This window comes from Schistocerca cancellata, chromosome 10 (genome assembly GCF_023864275.1).
Source record: "Schistocerca cancellata isolate TAMUIC-IGC-003103 chromosome 10, iqSchCanc2.1, whole genome shotgun sequence".
NCBI classification, from domain to species: Eukaryota; Metazoa; Arthropoda; class Insecta; order Orthoptera; family Acrididae; genus Schistocerca; species Schistocerca cancellata.
This window is the reverse complement of record NC_064635.1, coordinates 52,528,771-52,549,598: the sequence shown is the minus strand read 5'-3', so window position 1 is coordinate 52,549,598 and position 20,828 is coordinate 52,528,771. Positions and strand designations below refer to the sequence as shown.

At 44.1% G+C, this 20,828-nt stretch overlaps 1 protein-coding gene and 1 pseudogene across 2 annotated transcripts in view; both read right to left on the bottom strand.

Annotated features, from left to right (window-relative positions):
* The window catches only part of LOC126106787 (organic solute transporter subunit alpha-like), a 108,698-nt gene extending 98,143 nt beyond the window's left edge, over positions 1-10,555 (bottom strand). For both annotated transcript variants that reach the window (XM_049913171.1, XM_049913170.1), the window contains exon 1: positions 10,419-10,555. The gene's annotated coding sequence lies outside the window, so the exon portion shown is untranslated. The remainder of the gene's footprint in view (positions 1-10,418) is intronic.
* LOC126107141 (5S ribosomal RNA) lies at positions 4,749-4,866 on the bottom strand (annotated as a pseudogene).
* Positions 10,556-20,828: the final 10,273 nt, after the last annotated feature.

The following is a 20,828-nucleotide window of genomic DNA, read 5'->3' as shown; positions in this document are numbered from 1 at the left end:
GTAAAGGGGAGATTGTATGCCCTGTGCTGCCAATGTTAACACTTTGCCCTCTGCACGTCTCGTACAAGTTTATTCGCTTTGCGCCGGCAGCGCTAATTTGTATTGATGATGATGATGTTTGGTTTGTGGGGCGCTCAACTGCGTGGTTATCAGCGCCCGTACAATTACCCAATCTTTGCTCAGTCCAATTTCGCCACTTTCCTGGATGATGATAACACAAACACCCAGTCATCTCGAGATAGGTGAAAATCCCTGACCCCGCCGGGAATCGAACCCGGGACCCCGTGCTCGGGAAGCGAGAACGCTACCGCGAGACCACGAGCAGCGGACGCTAATTTGTATTACTTGGCTTGTCGCCGGCAGTTTGTCACCTTTCCGTTGATGACAATCTTCAAACACACTGACTTTTGCGCGCTTTAATTTTTCCGGAAGTCCTCTGTTTTGCCGTATCGTTCCACAAACTCGAATTTTCTTTTCAAGTAACTTCTCTGCAAGTTCTACACTGTTATAATAATTATCCATGTAGAGGTGATGCTACTTTCCATAAGAGGGTGTCAATAGTTCCATCACTATTTTTGATAATGTCCGCAGCTCGTGGTCGTGCGGTAGCGTTCTCGCTTCCCACGCCCGGGATACCGGGTTCGATTCCCGGCGGGGTCAGAGATTTTCTCTGCCTCGTGATGACTGGGTGTTGTGTGCTGTGCTTAGGTTAGTTAGGTTTAAGTAGTTCTAAGTTCTAGGGGACTGATGACCGTAGATGTTAAGTCCCATAGCGCTCAGAGCCATTTGAACCATTCTGATAAAGGTTGTCCAGCGCCGGAATATTTCTTCAATGAGGAAATCAATCCCGTACTCGAATCACATAGCATCCGAATGAGTATGCCATATTTAGTAATTTTCGACGGATTGTAAGCTTTAAAATTCAACTGTCCACACTACGGTATCATTCCTTCATCAATTGAAATTGAAACGTCCCCTTTGAACATTTATACAAGACTGTGATTAAACTGACACACAATATTTTTTAGCGCAACGCAATCTGACTTTCAGAAATCCCTACAAAGGAATGGCCCTGACTGACATTAACCTGTACCTTTCACAAATCACTTAACTCACCAAAAATCTTCGTTACTCGAACTACTGCAATACAGCGAGCGCCACTACTGCCAGCTAAATAAAAGATTCAAACTACTGAAGGCACTAACTACAAGTAGGCATAGTTAGCAAATGAAAGATTTTAATAGAGGACAAACAATGTATTTACCTTAATAATCATAATATATATAGCAGTTCATGACATCCATTTTTACAAATTTCAAAACTCCGCCATCTCTCTCCCCACATCCACCACTGCTGGCGGCTCACCTCCAACTGCGCAACGCTACGCGCTGTTCACATCCAACTGCCCCTCTACAATGGCAGACAACAATGCAAACTAGCCACAGACTGCACACAGCACAGCCAGTGACTTTCATACAGAGCGCTACGTAACGTTGCCAATAAGAAAACATAAACAGCCTACTTACAAAATGTTTTGACTTAGATTGAACGTTTCTTTGAACTTTTTGGACAAATAATCAATTACGAATTGCACTTTGAAAAGCCAGTAGGCATTACTCGGTTTATTGTTGTAGTCGGAAAAATGTAAAAATGATAATTTGTCTGAATCGGTCGTGGGACATCGTTTTGCGAAATATCGGTGTGTCTCTCAACGGATTCGTTGACCAGTAGTCATCGATCCTTGCTGTCTTTTACAATTCCCATAAGGATAGCAAGCCCAGAGCATTTTCAAAGCACGCGTCCCGCAACGTCGACAAATTTGGCATTTTTTTCATCCAGTTTCCTTCTATTGCAATGTTGACTGAAATACTCGTTGGTTTCGTTGCTAATATACGCAAACAGATAGTTCCCAACATATAATTCTACGATATCCACGACGCTCTGTGTATCTCTGGGAAATATGTGTGGACCTGGAGATCCTTCAAATTTACTACTGGTCCTCAGTAGATCATAGTCTGACTCATTCGAATCAGTTGCCAACCGTAGCGTTCGCCGAATTCTTCTTGCACGTATTTCACTATCTTCCGACGATTCTGCTTCACTTTCATCTTTTTGATATCCATTACCTTCTTCCCAATCAGCCAAGTCGTCCGGAACGTCAGACAAGACGTCCGCGCATTCATCGTAAGTAATCGCATCGTCTCTTTCGTCTCCCGTGATGAAAGTGCACAAGTACTTACAAAAACAAAAAAAACTTGTGTGTAATTCATTGTTACCTAAACAAAATACCAACAGAATGAAAAAGATACTAAAGTGCTGTCACCGGCCACTGAGCGTTACTATGCGCAGGAAATGGTTCAAATGCCTCTAAGCACTATGGGACCTTCGCAAACTCTTAATTTCTCTGGCATGATGTAGTAAATAAATGAACGTAATGAATGCAAAACAAAGGATATTTTTATTTTTCTAGTTTCACATGTGTTGAATCTTATTCTTGGCAAGCTGTAAAAATTTCATGTTTCTACCTTCAGTAATTTTTGAGATAGCGGGTTATTTATAACAAAAAAGTAGTTCTGAGACACTAAGATTGAAAGCTCTTTTAATCACAAAACTGTATACATCATTAGACTTCTGATTCTTTCATGGACTACAATTGTTCTGGGTTATCATTTGTGTCCTTTTCAGTGTCACAATCGCTAAACGGTTGCCTTCTTCGGGTCTTTCTCGATTCTTTTGCTATGTACTGAGCAACAAAGTCTGTTTGGACTACACGCAGCACATCCAGTTCTCGCAGACGTCTAGCTGTATTCTGCTTTTATTTCACCCCTGCCCTCCTTGGAACCTTCAGTCTTTTATAGACTCCTGGAAATGGAAAAAAGAACACATTGACACCGGTGTGTCAGACCCACCATACTTGCTCCGGACACTGCGAGAGGGCTGTACAAGCAATGATCACACGCACGGCACAGCGGACACACCAGGAACCGCGGTGTTGGCCGTCGAATGGCGCTAGCTGCGCAGCATTTGTGCACCGCCGCCGTCAGTGTCAGCCAGTTTGCCGTGGCATACGGAGCTCCATCGCAGTCTTTAACACTGGTAGCATGCCGCGACAGCGTGGACGTGAACCGTATGTGCAGTTGACGGACTTTGAGCGAGGGCGTATAGTGGGCATGCGGGAGGCCGGGTGGACGTACCGCCGAATTGCTCATCACGTGGGGCGTGAGGTCTCCACAGTACATCGATGTTATCGCCAGTGGTCGGCGGAAGGTGCACGTGCCCGTCGACCTGGGACCGGACCGCAGCGACGCACGGATGCACGCCAAGACCGTAGGATCCTACGCAGTGCCGTAGGGGACCGCACCGCCACTTCCCAGCAAATTAGGGACACTGTTGCTCCTGGGGTATCGGCGAGGACCATTCGCAACCGTCTCCATGAAGCTGGGCTACGGTCCCGCACAACGTTAGGCCGTCTTCCGCTCACGCCCCAACATCGTGCAGCCCGCCTCCAGTGGTGTCGCGACAGGCGTGAGTGGAGGGACGAATGGAGACGTGTCGTCTTCAGCGATGAGAGTCGCTTCTGCCTTGGTGCCAGTGATGGTCGTATGCGTGTTTGGCGCCGTGCAGGTGAGCGCCACAATCAGGACTGCATACGACCGAGGCACACAGGGCCAACACCCGGCATCATGGTGTGGGGAGCGATCTCCTACACTGGCCGTACACCACTGGTGATCGTCGAGGGGACACTGAATAGTGCACGGTACATCCAAACCGTCATCGAACCCATCGTTCTACCATTCCTAGACCGGCAAGGGAACTTGCTGTTCCAACAGGACAATGCACGTCCGCATGTATCCCGTGCCACCCAACGTGCTCTAGAAGGTGTAAGTCAACTACCCTGGCCAGCAAGATCTCCGGATCTGTCCCCCATCGAGCATGTTTGGGACTGGATGAAGCGTCGTCTCACGCGGTCTGCACGTCCAGCACGAACGCTGGTCCAACTGAGGCGCCAGGTGGAAATGGCATGGCAAGCCGTTCCACAGGACTACATCCAGCATCTCTACGATCGTCTCCATGGGAGAATAGCAGCCTGCATTGCTGCGAAAGGTGGATATACACTGTACTAGTGCCGACATTGTGCATGCTCTGTTGCCTGTGTCTATGTGCCTGTGGTTCTGTCAGTGTGATCATGTGATGTATCTGACCCCAGGAATGTGTCAATAAAGATTCCCCTTCCTGGGACAATGAATTCACGGTGTTCTTATTTCAATTTCCAGGAGTGTAATTCCATCGTCGAAAGTTAACATCAGACACTGCTAACTTTAGAGTCATGAAGCCGGCAAACCGTTTTTAGGCACATGGCACCACACAACATTACTAAAGGATTCATTCATTTTATGGGTCTTCCCTTACAAACATTTCTTTAATACCTTTGCATTTACCAAATTTTTGAATATAGGTTTCACTGCCGCTATTACTGCCAAAGATTACCAGGAAATTCAGCTTCCTTATACTTACACCAGACACTAGAGGGCGTGGTCACTCTCCCCCCGACAGGCCATGAAGGCCCAAAGTCACCGACCGGCCGCCGTGTCTTCCTCAGCCCATAGGCGTCACTGGATGCGGATATGGAGGGGCGTGTGGTCAGCACACCGCTCTTCCGGCCGTATGTCAGTTTCTAAGACCGGAGCCGCTACTTCTCAATTAGGTAGCTCCTCAGTTTGCCTCACAAGGGCTGAGTGCACCCCGCTGGCCAACAGCGCTCGGCAGACCGGATGATCACCCATCCAAGCGCTAGCCCAGACCGACAGCGCTTAACTTCGATGATCTGACGGGAACCGGTGTTACCACTGCGGCAAGGCCGTTGGCACGTGGTCACTGCAGACACATTATTCTCTTCACTGTTTGCAAGTGTTCTCTACAACTTCAGACGCAAATTCGGATTTGGCACATCTGTTACCCCCAAATTTGTGTTTATTAAAAATACTTTTACACCTAGTCATTTTATGTACGTGTAAGAGAGCGGTATATGGATGTACGAGGGCAGTTCAATAAGTAATGCAACACATTTTTTTTCTCGGCCAATTTTGGTTGAAAAAACCGGAAATTTCTTGTGGAATATTTTCAAACATTCCCGCTTCGTCTCGTATAGTTTCATTGACTTCCGACAGGTGGCAGCGCTGTACGGAGCTGTTAAAATGGCGTCTGTAACGGATGTGCGTTGCAAACAACGGGCAGTGATCGAGTTTCTTTTGGCGGAAAACCAGGGCATCTCAGATATTCATAGGCGCTTGCAGAATGTCTACGGTGATCTGGCAGTGGACAAAAGCACGGTGAGTCGTTGGGCAAAGCGTGTGTCATCATCGCCGCAAGGTCAAGCAAGACTGTCTGATCTCCCGCGTGCGGGCCGGCCGTGCACAGCTGTGACTCCTGCAATGGCGGAGCGTGCGAACACACTCGTTCGAGATGATCGACGGATCACCATCAAACAACTCAGTGCTCAACTTGACATCTCTGTTGGTAGTGCTGTCACAATTGTTCACCAGTTGGGATATTCAAAGGTTTGTTCCCGCTGGGTCCCTCGTTGTCTAACCGAACACCATAAAGAGCAAAGGAGAACCATCTGTGCGGAATTGCTTGCTCGTCAAGTGGCTGAGGGTGACAATTTCTTGTCAAAGATTGTTACAGGCGATGAAACATGGGTTCATCACTTCGAACCTGAAACAAAACGGCAATCAATGGAGTGGCGCCACACCCACTCCCCTACCAAGAAAAAGTTTAAAGCCATACCCTCAGCCGGTAAAGTCACGGTTACAGTCTTCTGGGACGCTGAAGGGGTTATTCTGTTCGATGTCCTTCCCCATGGTCAAACGATCAACTCTAAAGTGTATTGTGCTACTCTTCAGAAATTGAAGAAACGACTTCAGCGTGTTCGTAGGCACAAAAATCTGAACGAGCTTCTCCTTCTTCATGACAACGCAAGACCTCACACAAGTCTTCGCACCCGAGAGGAGCTCACAAAACTTCAGTGGACTGTTCTTCCTCATGCACCCTACAGCCCCGATCTCGCACCGTCGGATTTCCATATGTTTGGCCCAACGAAGGACGCAATCCGTGGGAGGCACTACGCGGATGATGAAGAAGTTATTGATGCAGTACGACGTTGGCTCCGACATCGACCAGTGGAATGGTACCGTGCACGCATACAGGCCCTCATTTCAAGGTGGCGTAAGGCCGTAGCATTGAGTGGAGATTACGTTGAAAAATAGTGTTGTGTAGCTAAAAGATTGGGGAACAACCTGATGTATTTCAATGCTGAATAAAACAACCCCTGTTTCAGAAAAAAATGTGTTGCATTACTTATTGAACTGCCCTCGTACATTACAGAAAACGCTGGCTGGCACATTATTTTCATGTAGGACTAATATAGAGCCAACAAAAAGAAAAGCTTTGTCTGAGTGTAATGCTGGCCTCTGAGGACAGTGGCATCCAAACAAGGCAATTCACATCCTTCGAGACTGTATAGTTGCTAAGATATGACTGTTCAACTCCGGCACTAATAGGAGCTGCCGAAAATTGTCTGTCGCTTGTCAAATTTAAAATAAATATTTGAAGGTCTTAAAATTATCTGTTTTTAGTGTATGTTACATCAAAATGTTCAGTAGAGTTTAAAGCACTTTATGGAACAGAAAATAGAAAATGTCAAATTTCATCTGATTTGATATACTCGTACAATCTCCCCTTAATTCCGTTATTATAGTCACAAACCGTAAGTAGCGGTTTTATTTTAGTACTCTCCTCGAGAAATCTTGTTCGTGTCCTTGATGATATTTTTTTAATAACATCTGTAACTTAACTGGTACCCCGCCCACCCGGCTAGCCGCTCGGTCTAACGCGCTGCTTCCCGAGCGGGAAGGCGTGCCGGTCCCAGGCTCGAATCCGCCCGGTGGATTGGTGTCGAGGTCCGGTGTGATGGCCAGCCTGTGGATGGTTTTTAAGGGGCTCCGGAAAGGCTCAAAATCATGAAAAGCTCAATTTTTACTTTTTTTGCGTTTTCTGAATCTGCAGACTATTACCTTTTAATAGATATATAATTTATTCAATTCCGAAGACTACAACTATTTTTAAATTTTTTTTGAAATGTGTTCTACATGGGCGTGACCCACTGTGGCGCTGTTAAACTGCTGTCAAATGGTGTTATTATTAACGTCCGTGTTCATCAGGTACATTTTAGTGATGTGAGATAAAGTGTGTGTTGTGGCTAACCTGTGATGGTTCAATATATATCGCTGGTGTGATTGTCGATTGTTTCATGTTTATTTACTCTGTCGTTATCTCGAAAATATTCGTAATTAATTCTGTTTCTTGAGTCTCTGTTTTGTTGAAGTATAATAATGAGTAAAAGTAAAGTTGCTGTTGCGACTTTCAATGATGGCAACATTGTAAGGTGCAAGGTATTTAGAAATATGGGAATGAAGATAGGTTCTAACATGGTACGAGCGATGCTTGCTTTAGACAAGGAACGCCTTCGGGCTGCAGACAGGGCTGTAAAGAGTCTAGAAATACAAGCAAGAGTAAACAGGAGGAGGAACAAGAGGAAGCTGGAGGAGGAATTTGCAGAGGATGAAGATAATCCATCCTATGTACCTGGAATGCACTAAAAAGTTAATCCAATCTTTGTCGCTCGATTACCAAAACTTTTATTTTCTCATACTAATTACATGTTTTCTAAGGATCTTCCAAACATATTTGTTTCAAACTTTCAGTAAATGTTACACAGTACCTTCTGCATAATTTAACACAGCCTTTTTCCAAAAAGCTGTATATTTTTGAATATATAAATAAAAAATTGCAAAAAAATGTTGTGAATTTCCATTACAATGGAAAAAAAATCATCTTTAATAACTGAACTAAAATTTTGTAAAATCCCTGTGTTAAGTTGTAGCCCATATCCCAATAAATAATCTGTAAAATGTTCAACTTCCTACCTCAAATACTTTGTGAGGAAAGATGTAATTTATAAGCGTTATTTTAACATTGCAAGTATAGGGCGTTCCGGAGCCCCTTAAGGCGGATTTCCATCTGCCTCGGCGAATGCGGGCTGGTTCCCCTTATTCCGCCTTAGTAACACTATGTCAGCAATTGTTGCGCAAACACTGTCTCCATGTACGCGTACACCATAATTACTTAACCGTGCAAACATTTGGACGTTCCCTGGTGGGGGGGGGGGGGGGGGGAGTCCGCTGGGGGCCCAGTCGCCCAATAATTCTGGTTCGGTGTGGGGCGGCGGTGGATTGGGTGGACTGATGTCGCCTGTTATGGGGTTGTGAACCACTGAGGACTATGACGGGACGAAGCCTCTCCATCCTTTCTAGGTCCCCGGTTTCACACACAGTACACACACACGAACTGTCACCCTTGCTAGTCTCGTGCACAACGTTATTTTGGAGTCATGAAACATTTTTTACAACGGCTTACATACACTAGAACACCCTGAAGTGTAGGGGGAAACGAAATGAAACTTCAGAGGTTGAGAGCGTATGTGACGTTATTTTAATGATTACAATATCGAATCAAATCTACAAAACACTATGGTTGTACCCACTGTGGGCTGAATGCGTGCACTATTGCAGTTGGGAATGGCTTCATAAAGTCGTTGTATCCTCTCCTGATGCATACTGGTCTACAACTGTTGTACCCGATTCTTGATATCGTACATACTGGCGCAGGGGTGGACCTGACGTCCAAGTTGGTCGCAGAGGTTCCTCACCATCACACAGACAGTTCGCAGAGATACCTGCCATTGCGGTCGAGCATTTCCCTATTGAAAAATGACGCCATGATACTCTCGCTTGAGAGGTAACACTTCAGGACGCAGGATATCTGTAACGTACCAATGTAACGTCACAGTTTCCTCAATCGCTACCAGCTATGAGTCGTGGGCAGTGGCTCCCCACACCATAACGTCAGCAGTAACACCGCTGTTCCTCTCCAAAACTCTGGAAGAATGTGACCTCTCTCCAGGTCGGAGCCACACTCACCGATGGTGGTCATCCAGAGCAGTCAAGAGCTACAGTTCATCACTGAACATAGTGCAGTGCCATTCATCAGTAATCCGTTCTTCCCAGTCACGACATCAACTGCAACAAGGAGTGTGAATACATGGCATCCGTTCTTTCGGACATGTCCGAATGAACAGAAATCATGCATTCACACAATTGAATCGCCTCAATGGGCAGTGAACCGACCACCTTCAGTGCAGATCTACAATTACGTCTGAACTCTGGGAATATCAAAGTAGCGAGCATGGAGGACATGCACGGGGACTGCCGATAGGTGGGGCCTGGTGGGAGTGTGGGTGGCCAGATAGTCCGCGGATTTGCAATAAACACAGTGTCCCGGTGGTGCAGTGGTTAACGCAACTGCCGAGTAAGCAGAAGGTCCCGGGTTCGAATCCCAGGCTGGCACATATTTTCACTCGTCGGTCGCCGCTGATTCCGCATAATGACCCGACGCAGCTGACATCAATATTCCCTTCCCTTTCCTTTCCTTTCTCTCCCATCCACCTTTAATTTACGCAACTGTCTATCTTGTGGCGTTAATGGCAGTCGAGGTAATTCCATACTCCACTTGATGTTTGTTAGTCACAGAGCAGGTTGCAGGATGATGCAGTGAGTCTGGTCAATGGTGGCCGAGCAATTGGTTCGTCACAATACGTCAGTCACTACTCTTGATGAACTGTGGTATCGTGTTGAAGCTGCATGGGCAGCTGTACCTGTACACGCCATCCAAGCTCTGTTTGACTCAATGCCCAGGCGTATCAAGGCTATTATTACGGCCAGAGGTGGTTGTTCTGGGTACTGATTTCTCATGATCTATGCACCCAAACTGCGTGAAAATGTAATCACATGTCAGTTCTAGTAAAATATATTTGTCCAATGAATACCCGTCTATCATCTGCATTTCTTCTTGGTGTAACAATTTTAATGGCCAGTAGTGTAATTTGTGTTAGTATTTTGCAACCATGCCTTATCAAACTAGTAGTTCGGTAATATTCACACCTGTCAGGAATGTTTCAATGTTGAATTCTCAGTCTGGGACGAATGAGGCAGGACAGCGTATATGTTTCAATTATCTTCAGTAATGTTTACTAAACCTGGCGTGAATTATCGTAAAACATAATACACGCTATCAGCACAGTTGTGCCACTCGCATTTTGGCCGGTATCAGAAATATTCGAAGCCTTTCCGAATGATAAGAAACACGGCGTCAATCTTAGCACCACTGCCCTTTGACTTCTGGATCTCAAGAACGAGCAGAACAGACTGTGTTTCAACCAATCTGGGCTTGCAAGACGCGAGGAAAAATTCCACCACTAACGAGACGTTAAGACAGACAGAGGTAGCAGTGGTGTAACCCACCTTTAGGACTCCCGGTGCGCATCGAAGCAGCAGACATGCGAGTTGGAGATGCTTCACGTCGAACTTCACCGTGCGTAGACGCACTCAGAAGCACGTGGCTTCGCGGACGCCATGATGCACAGGCGTGCGTCGGCATACTGCCGCCTTCTGCGCTACGTTATCATTATCAGCTGACTTCTGACGCGGTAATCCTCCAGAACAGATAGTTGCGCGAACGATCCATGGCCGCTGGTAGAGATTTCGAGAAACACTGTTTGCATCGACACTCCCTTCCGACCGCTATGTTCTTTTACAATCACATTTTAGTCTGTTTGTCGGTCACAAATTTTGCGGTTGATTTTAAAATAGCTGCCCGATGAATTAGAGATCTGAAACCGTGTTGCGTCTAGACAAGACAGTCTAGACAAGGCGAGGAAGCCGAAAGGGCACGCGTCAACTCACGCAGGCTTGCTTATGTCTGAAACAGGATACGTAATGAATGCTATAAAGAAAAGTACGTAGCTCCAAGAATACTTAACTTTAATCCATCCTTTGTACACAGCGTTCTTGATGATACAAGTGAGACTCTCAGATATGGTTAATGGCGCCTTGCTAGGTCGTAGCCATGGACTTAGCTGAAGGCTATTCTAACTGTCTCTCGGCAAATGAGAGAAAGGCTTCGTCAGTGTAGTCGCTAGCAAAGTCGTCGTACAACTGGGGCCGAGTGCTAGTACGTGGCGCTCGGTCTGCAATTACTGACAGTGGCGACACGCGGGTCCGACATGTACTAATGGACCGCGGCCGATTTAAAGATACCACCTAGCAAGTGTGGTGTCTGGCGGTGACACCACAAACCGTCAACATAGCTCAGAACTGGACGACAATGCAACATTAGCTCGCTTTGTTGCCTGGTGTGTGGCGGAGAATTGTTTACACTATTATTTTCCGATGAGCTAGGGGTTTGAAACTTGGAACATACTCGTAGCTCAGAACTGAATGACAATGCAATATTAACCCGCTCTCGTGTCTGGTATGTGGCGGAGAGTACTTTGTTTATCATTATCATTTCATGATGAGTTAGAGACTTGAAACGTTCAGAAAAGCTCGGAACTCGATGACCCTGCAATATTAAACCTCTTTCGTCTGGTGTGTGGCCCTTCTTCCTGTTCCACTTGCGAACGTTTCGTGATAAGAACGGTTGCTGGTAAGTACCGTGTGAGCTCGACTCGCTAATTATTACTTTAGAGGTATTTTGTGAGATAGCACAGGAGAAAGCAATGTGTTGGGTGCCACAGATGAAGAGAAATTGAAATAATTCTGAAATTTATCACATGTCTCTGTTGTAATGTCATCAAAATATTTGAAATCGATTGAAAAATTTGACACAGACAAGATTAAAAAGCAAAAAATAATTATTTCAATAAAAAACCTTTTAATATAACACGTTTTGAAAACTGATCACCAAGTATAAAATAATTTATCCTAGCCCCATACAGACTTCTAACCCCATGCAATTAGTACTGAAAATTTGAGCTTGGGAATTTTTAAAGGCTATGAAAATACTTAGAAGTCAAACGAAAAAAGTGGAGTACATACAATACATAACTGATGCATCAATGTTTTACCTCCCTCACTACTAGTTGTTACATATCCTCCACGTTTTTTGTTTTAAATTCTACAAGTACTTTCATAGCTATTAAAAATTCACAGGCACAAATTTCCAGGACCATCTGTATGGGGTTAGCAATGTGTACGTCGCTAGGATTAACTATTTTTTACTCTTTAGTCGATTTTAAAAAGTGTTATATTAAAAAGTTTTTTATTTAAATAATTATTTCGTGATTCAATACTTCGGGCTGTCTATGGTGTGTAATAGTAGCGATCATTCTCAACTCTTTGAGGAACAAGGGTATCTGACGTATACACCTACACCTGTATCCATTACGCGCAAACCACCTTGAAGTGCATGGCCTAGGGCACGTCCCATTGTACCAGTTATCAGGGCTTCTTCCCGTTCCAGTCATGTATGGAGCGCGGGAAGAATGACTGATAAAAAAAAACTCTGTGCGATCTGCGATTAATCTAGTCTTATCTTCACGATATCTATAGGAACGAAGGGATTGTATTATATACCTAGATTCGCCATGTAAAGCTGGTTTTTGAAACATTATAACTCACCTTTTTTGGGATAGTCCGCATCTCCAAGCGTCTGCCGCTTTAGTTCTCCAGAATCTCCGTGACACACTTCCACGGGTCAAATACACGCATGACCATTCGAGGTTTCCTTCTTTGTATACGTTCAATATCCCCTGTTAGTCCTACTTGGTATGGACCCCACACACTTGAGAAATATTCTAAGATGGGTGCCGCGAGCGTTTGGCAAGCAATCTCCGTTGTAGACCAATTGCATTTTTCAATAATTCTGCCAATGACACGAAGTTTGGCACCGGCTTTACCTATGAATGAGCCAATGTGATCGCTCCATTTCACATTTCTACAAATTGTTTCACCTAGGTGTTTGTATGAGCTGACTAGTTCCAACTGTGACTCGTCGATACTGTCCTCATAGCGTACTACATTTTTCGTTTTGTGAAGTGCACAGTTTTACATAAATGGGCATCTAAACCAAGTTTCCAATCTCTACATATCTTCCAATTCTTTCAAGATCCAAATGAGTATTTGTGGAGCTTTTCCTCTGCCTTTAGGGAAGACCGTTAATTGTCTGAAACTCTACACAACATTTTTCGTTTTATTTTTATTGTTACGTAATCATCTTGACTTGTATAATAATTCCCTTTTTGCAAAGTTAACTTTTTTGGGCAGGCTTGGCCTTTATATTGGGAACACACAAAAAATTGTCCTGATTTGTATTTGCAGTAGCACTAGTACTGGGGACTAGTAGTGTTCTACGACTTGTATCGTATTCGCGAAAGTAATTAAAGAAAACCTTGGGCGAAGGGGATATCCAGGCGTCTAAAAAATGAAGTTCGCAGAAGGTACAGTGTAACAAAGCAAGAATGGCTAGACGATAAATGCGGAACTGTAGAATCAGGAATGAATTGAGGAAAAGTAGATGCCACACATAGCAACAGCAAAGAATTTTTTGGAGAAAAGAGAAGCAATTGTGTGAATATTAATAGCTCTGGCGTGAAACCAGCACTAAGCGAAGATGGAACGGCTGAGAGGTGGAAAGAGTATCTACACGGTCCATAAAAAAAGGAAAGAAACCTGAAGGCAGTATTACAGAAAGTAATGAAGCTAATGAGATTGGGGATGTGACAGCGCGAGATTAATTTGACAGAGTACTAAAAGGCCCAAATCGAAACAAGGCATCTGGAAAAGACACAATTACCTCAGATTTGTTAATATTTGGAAGAACTAACTGTGACAAAATTATTTCGTCTCGGATGCAAGACAAGTTTAGTTGTAGAGATCCAGGTAGGAACGCGCGAGGCGTTGTTGTTCCTGTGGCTTATTTTAGAAGGTTGGTTAAGGAAAGGAAAGAAAAGGTCTCTAGAATTTATAGATTTAGAGGACGTTTTTGACAGCGTTGACAGGGATACACTCTTGGAGATTCTGGAGGTAGCAGGGATAAAATACGGAGAGGGTAAGGTTGTCTACAACTTGCGTAGAAAACAGACCGCAGGAATCAGAATCGAAGCATCTGAAAGGGAAGTAGTAACCGAGGTGTGAGTGTGTCAGGATAGTAGTTTCTACCCGATGGTATTCAATCTGTACAGTCGTCAAGAATTAAAGGAAACCTAGGAGAATCGGATGTGAATTAATGTTTTAGGAGAAGAATTAAAGCTACTTAGGTATTCCGATGGCTCTGTAATGGAATGGATACTGTCTGGAAAAAGCCAACTAAATCAAAAAAAAAGTGTAATAGAAAACAGCCAAATAAATCAGGCGATCCTGAGAGAATTACATTACAAAATGAGATATTTAATACACAAGAACAGTTTTGTTGTTTGAGCAGCAAAGCAACTAATGAGGTCAGAAGTCACATTAACTTGAGAATCGGTCAAAAGCCTGAAAAACTGCCTTTTGCAGGGAAGACCCCTGCGAGACGTGCAGGAAGAGAGTCGGTCAGGTTCCGGGATGTACCGACTGGAATATGAACCCGTGCGATGGGCAACTGCATTACGTTTCTCGATTGAGCATCCATGGTGCGAATGGCCTGATGGAGATAATCCCACCGATTCTCGAGTGCTTCTATATCTGGGGAGTTTGGCAGTCAGGATTGTGACGGGTCCACTTGTACGTGGAGCAAGATTTTGTAATGTTGTTGTTGTTATGGTCTTCAGTCCTGAGACTGGTTTGATGCAGCTCTCCATGCTACTCCATCCTGTGCAAGCTTCTTCATCTCCCAGTAACTACTGCAACCTACATCCTTCTGAATCTGCTTAGTGTATTCATCTCTTGGTCTCCCCCTACGATTTTTACCCTCCACGCTGCCCTCCAATACTAAATTGGTGATCCCTTGATGCCTCAGAACATGTCCTACCAACCGATCCCTTCTTCTGGTCAAGTTGTGCCACAAACTTCTCCCCAATCCTATTCAATACTTCCTCATTAGTTATGTGATCTACCCATCTAATCTTCAGCATTCTTCTGTAGCACCACATTTCGAAAGCTTCTATTCTCTTCTTGTCCAAACTATTTACCGTCCATGTTTCACTTCCATACATGGCTACACTCCATACAAATACATTCAGAAATGACTTCCTGACACTTAAATCTATACTCGATGTTAACAAATTTCTCTTCTTCAGAAACGCTTTCCTTGCCATTGCCAGTCTACATTTTATATCCTCTCTACTTCGACCATCATCAGTTATTTTGCTCCCCAAATAGCAAAACTCCTTTACTACTTTAAGAGTCTCATTTCCTAATACCCTCAACATCACCCGACTTAATTCGACTACATTCCATTATCCTCGTTTTGCTTTTGTTGATGTTCATCTTATATCCTCCCTTCAAGACACCATCCATTCCATTCAACTGCTCTTCCAAGTCCTTTGCTGTCTCTGACAAAATTACAATGTCATCGGCGAACCTCAACGTTTTTATTTCTTCTCCATGGATTTTAATACCTACTCCGAATTTTTATTTTGTTTCCTTTACTGCTTGCTCAATATACAGATTTTGTAATACATTCAATGAAAAATGACATGAAAGGGGTATCACATGTAGAACAGATTGTATCTTTGACACCACTGAACCAAAGATGTTGACTGAGTGGCAGAATCGATTGTAAGTAGGGGCGCGCGGAGCGCAGTAGTAGTTGCCGTTGCACTCTGTTAAAGGTATGATGTAAGACTTAAAGCTAGTGGCTGGCTGTGAGAATTTAGCTGTTGGTCTTGGACGCAGCATAATACAGTATTGTAAGGTAAAGAAATCATGTATATTTAGTTTTAAGCATGCAGCAACGCTATGTCGATCTTGCTAATTTTACAGTACTGACACTTCATTGTAGGAACCAAATATTTGCCATCACATTTAATGTGTAGGTTGATTAGATACACCCGATTTGTAATATTTTGTGTGTTTTGTTATGCTGATAGAGGAATGTTAAAATTTGGAACCTATTTTGTTAAGTGATGTTAGACTTTTTGTGATCTAACAATCCAAGGTTGTTTAATTACGTCAGTAAGCGAGAATTGTAGAACAGTTGAAAAGTTCAATGATTTTAAATTTAACGTACAATGTTTCATATCAGATTTTGTAAAGGAGAAACTTTATTTTCAATCCAATTTTTGAACTAAAGAATTTGGTCTTAGCATATCCCCTTATCAGTACCTCATCCACTTCCATGTCATGTTTGTTTAAATCTAATGAGTATGTTTTAAAAGAAATGATTTTTCAATCACAGTCATAAAAATATTAATGTGCCAGAATCAGAAAAGAATTAATGTTTGTAACAGCCTTAATGCGGGCATCACTGTACAGCACTGAGCCAATATCCAAAATCACTGAACATTTGCAAGGTTTTTCATTTATCAACTAATCTACTGGCATTATATATATGAAGCTATTTTACAGGCGGCATTGCACTTTGCTGAGCCAAGATTGCATTTTTTGTATGCCTACTATGGAGAGAACAGAACACCAAGATTACATCTGTTGTGACTCAAGAGTTAAAAAAATGTAGTTCATTGTTTACCTGTGTAGGGAATTTTATAATTTTATTGCTCAGGGTGGTTATGAGACTGAGTAAATTTCAGAGGGATTGATTCATTATAGGTATTAGTAACTGGTGTTCCAAATTAAGTTGTTTAATTTTTCTTTGGTTTACAGTAAAACTGATTAAGCACACCATTTGCACAACACATGGTAAATTTGGATACTACAAAATATATTTTTTAAAGAACGTTACAAGGTATAACACTATCTGTATATGGCTCATCAAATTTTTTATAGTTTTTTTGCTTCAAAATTTTCGGATATTGGTTATATATTTTCTGTACATGTAAAGTAAAGTGTACTATACTGGAGGTTGAAGTTCTTTGCATTGTTTGTGAGTAATGTACGTAAAATACTATGCAAATTGTTTATTACGTTAAATAATTTTCTGATCACATTTCGTATTTAAAAATATTTGCGTGTATAAACTGTTCATGTTGACGTAAATTTTGACAATTGTAAGAAATGGTAACACTTAGGAACAATGTAAGAAATAGGTGTTATTTAAAAGCTTTTTTTTTTTAAACGAAGTGGCTCTGGGGAGTGGAAAAGGTGGCAAGGGCAAATTGGCACACTGCCTAGGAAGTAAGTCACACAGTCTGTAGGTAGCAGTGATTGAGGCAACACCGTTGTGGAGCAAGAGAAGCTTTGCCTGCAGATTTGCACAAAATTGCCTCAGATGAAGACTGCAAACGGACTTCTCAAAGGAGAATAAAACGTTTGATCCTGAGTGCATACCTGCCCCTGATGTAGGCAACCTGTGCTAACAAAATGCACTGGCTCCGACCTTGCCCTACTACTTGAAAGATTTTCGAGAATGTTTTAATTTCTGTAATACAAATGTGACATACACTCCTGGAAATTGAAATAAGAACACCGTGAATTCATTGTCCCAGGAAGGGGAAACTTTATTGACACATTCCTGGGGTCAGATACATCACATGATCACACTGACAGAACCACAGGCACATAGACACAGGCAACAGAGCATGCACAATGTCGGCACTAGTACAGTGTATATCCACCTTTCGCAGCAATGCAGGCTGCTATTCTCCCATGGAGACGATCGTAGAGATGCTGGATGTAGTCCTGTGGAACGGCTTGCCATGCCATTTCCACCTGGCGCCTCAGTTGGACCAGCGTTCGTGCTGGACGTGCAGACCGCGTGAGACGACGCTTCATCCAGTCCCAAACATGCTCAATGGGGGACAGATCCGGAGATCTTGCTGGCCAGGGTAGTTGACTTACACCTTCTAGAGCACGTTGGGTGGCACGGGATACATGCGGACGTGCATTGTCCTGTTGGAACAGCAAGTTCCCTTGCCGGTCTAGGAATGGTAGAACGATGGGTTCGATGACGGTTTGGATGTACCGTGCACTATTCAGTGTCCCCTCGACGATCACCAGTGGTGTACGGCCAGTGTAGGAGATCGCTGCCCACACCATGATGCCGCGTGTTGACCCTGTGTGCCTCGGTCGTATGCAGTCCTGATTGTGGCGCTCACCTGCACGGCGCCAAACACGCATACGACCATCATTGGCACCAAGGCAGAAGCGACTCTCATCGCTGAAGACGACACGTCTCCATTCGTCCCTCCATTCACGCCTGTCGCGACACCACTGGAGGCGGGCTGCACGATGTTGGGGCGTGAGCGGAAGACGGCCTAACGGTGTGCGGGACCGTAGCCCAGCTTCATGGAGACGGTTGCGAATGGTCCTCGCCGATACCCCAGGAGCAACAGTGTCCCTAATTTGCTGGGAAGTGGCGGTGCGGTCCCCTACGGCACTGCATAGGATCCTACGGTCTTGGCGTGCATCTGTGCGTCGCTGCGGTCCGGTCCCAGGTCGACGGGCACGTGCACCTTCCGCCGACCACTGGCGACAACATCGATGTACTGTGGAGAACTCACGCCCCACGTGTTGAGCAATTCGGCGGTACGTCCACCCGGCCTCCCGCATGCCCACTATACGCCCTCGCTCAAAGTCCGTCAACTGCACATACGGTTCACGTCCACGCTGTCGCGGCATGCTACCAGTGTTAAAGACTGCGATGGAGCTCCGTATGCCACGGCAAACTGGCTGACACTGACGGCGGCGGTGCACAAATGCTGCGCAGCTAGCGCCATTCGACGGCCAACACCGCGGTTCCTGGTGTGTCCGCTGTGCCGTGCGTGTGATCATTGCTTGTACAGCCCTCTCGCAGTGTCCGGAGCAAGTATGGTGGGTCTGACACACCGGTGTCAATGTGTTCTTTTTTCCATTTCCAGGAGTGTATAATCATGCAGGAGGCAGGCGACCGTTATTATAATAATCAACAGTTCCGCATTCTGGCTGACTGGGTTGGTGCTATCCAGTCAGCGTGAATGCAGAACTACTGATTGTTTTACTTTCAATTTTGACGTTGAATAAGAAATGACAAAATATTTTTTTCGTGTGATATAATTACAATTAACAGTGTCCGGATTTCTTCCTTTACTTGCGCTGTGAAACCTTGCTTCTTGCCAAATTTCATTATTCTAGGCCAACAGGAAGTACCCTGTAGGCTTTAATGAGTGACTTCGCGAGTGTCAAACTGTATGACATAAACGGCTGTAGCTTTTGGTTGCATTGACTTAGAAGGTTACATTAATTACACCGCCAAAGGGCTATAGACATTGATATGTGACATAAATTTCAATTGATACATCTAACCATTTCTGTAAAAAAGGGTCTTACCAGACGGACGAACAGACAGTCAGATAAGAAATGACAAAAAAAAATTTCTCGCGTCATGCAATTAAAAATTTGCATCTTCTCGATTTTTTCTTTCGGTTGTACTGTGAAGCCTTCGTTTTTGGCAAATTTCATCGCTGTATATCAACAAGAAGCACCCTATGGGTTTTGATGAGGGAGTTTGTACCTACATCTACATCTACGCGGATACTCTGCAAATCACACAAGTGTGTAGCAGAGGGTTCATCGAACCTCCTTCTCAATAATTCTCTATTATTGAAAATCTCATACAGCATGCGGAAAAAACAAACACCTATATTTTTCTGTGTGAGCTCTGATTTCCCTTATTTTATTATGATGATAGTTTCTCTCTACATAGGTCAGTGTCAACAAAATATTTTCGGATTCGGAGGAGAAAACTGGTGTTGAAATTTCGTGAGAAGATTCTGCCGCAACGAAAAACGCCGTTTGTTTTAATGTTGTCCACCCTAAATCCTATATCATTTCAGTGACACTTTCTCCCATATTTCGTGATAATACAAAATGTACCATGCAGGGTAGCTGCATGGTCTAAGGCGTCTTGACATGGTGCACGCGGCTAGCCCCCGTCAGAGGTTCGAGTCCTCCCTCAGACATGGGTGTGTGTGTTGTTCTTAGCGTAAGTTAGTTTAAGTTAGATTAAGTAGTGTGTGAGTCTAGGGAACGATGACCTCAGTAGTTTGGGCCCACATTAAGATACCACAAATTTCCAAAAAACAAAATGTTGTGCTCTTCTTTGAACTTTCTAAATGTACTTTGTCAATCCATCTGGTAAGGATCCCACACCACACAGCAGTATTCTAAAAGAGGACGGACAAGCGTAGTGTAGGAAGTCTCTATAGTAGATCAGTTACATTGTCCTGTCAATAAAAAGCAGTCTTTGGTTAGCCTTCCCCAAACATTTTCTACATGTCCCTTTCAATTCAAGTTGTTCTTAATTGTACTTCCTAGGTATTTAGTTGCATTTACAGCCTTTAGATTTGACTGCTTCATCGTATATCCGATTCTTTTTAGCACTCATTTGTCGTTATTTAGAGGCAATTGCCAATTTTTGCACCATACAGATATCTTTTCTAAATCGTTTGCAATCTGTTCGTCAGACTAACCGGGTAGGCCTTACGTACGGCCCCCTGGAAAGTCTTTCACCGTGTGCCAAGCCCTGAGGCGACCTCCCACTCGATCACAGGTGAGGGGTCAGCCTCAATGCGAACAGTAACTGGGCTGGCCACCAGTGAGGACCAGTCGGAGGACTTACGCATGCTGGACATCTGCTGGATCCCCACAGCCAGCCCACAACAGTAACGCCCATCCATTGCAGCTTCAAGCTATGTAACTGAAGCTGTCACAGCCTGGAGCTGAGAGTGAAGTGTGACCAACTTGGCTTGCACCCGCACACAACAATCACAGTCAAATGGTTCAAATGGCTCTGAGCACTATGGGACTCAACTGCTGAGGTCATTAGTCTCCTAGAACTTAGAACTAGTTAAACCTAAC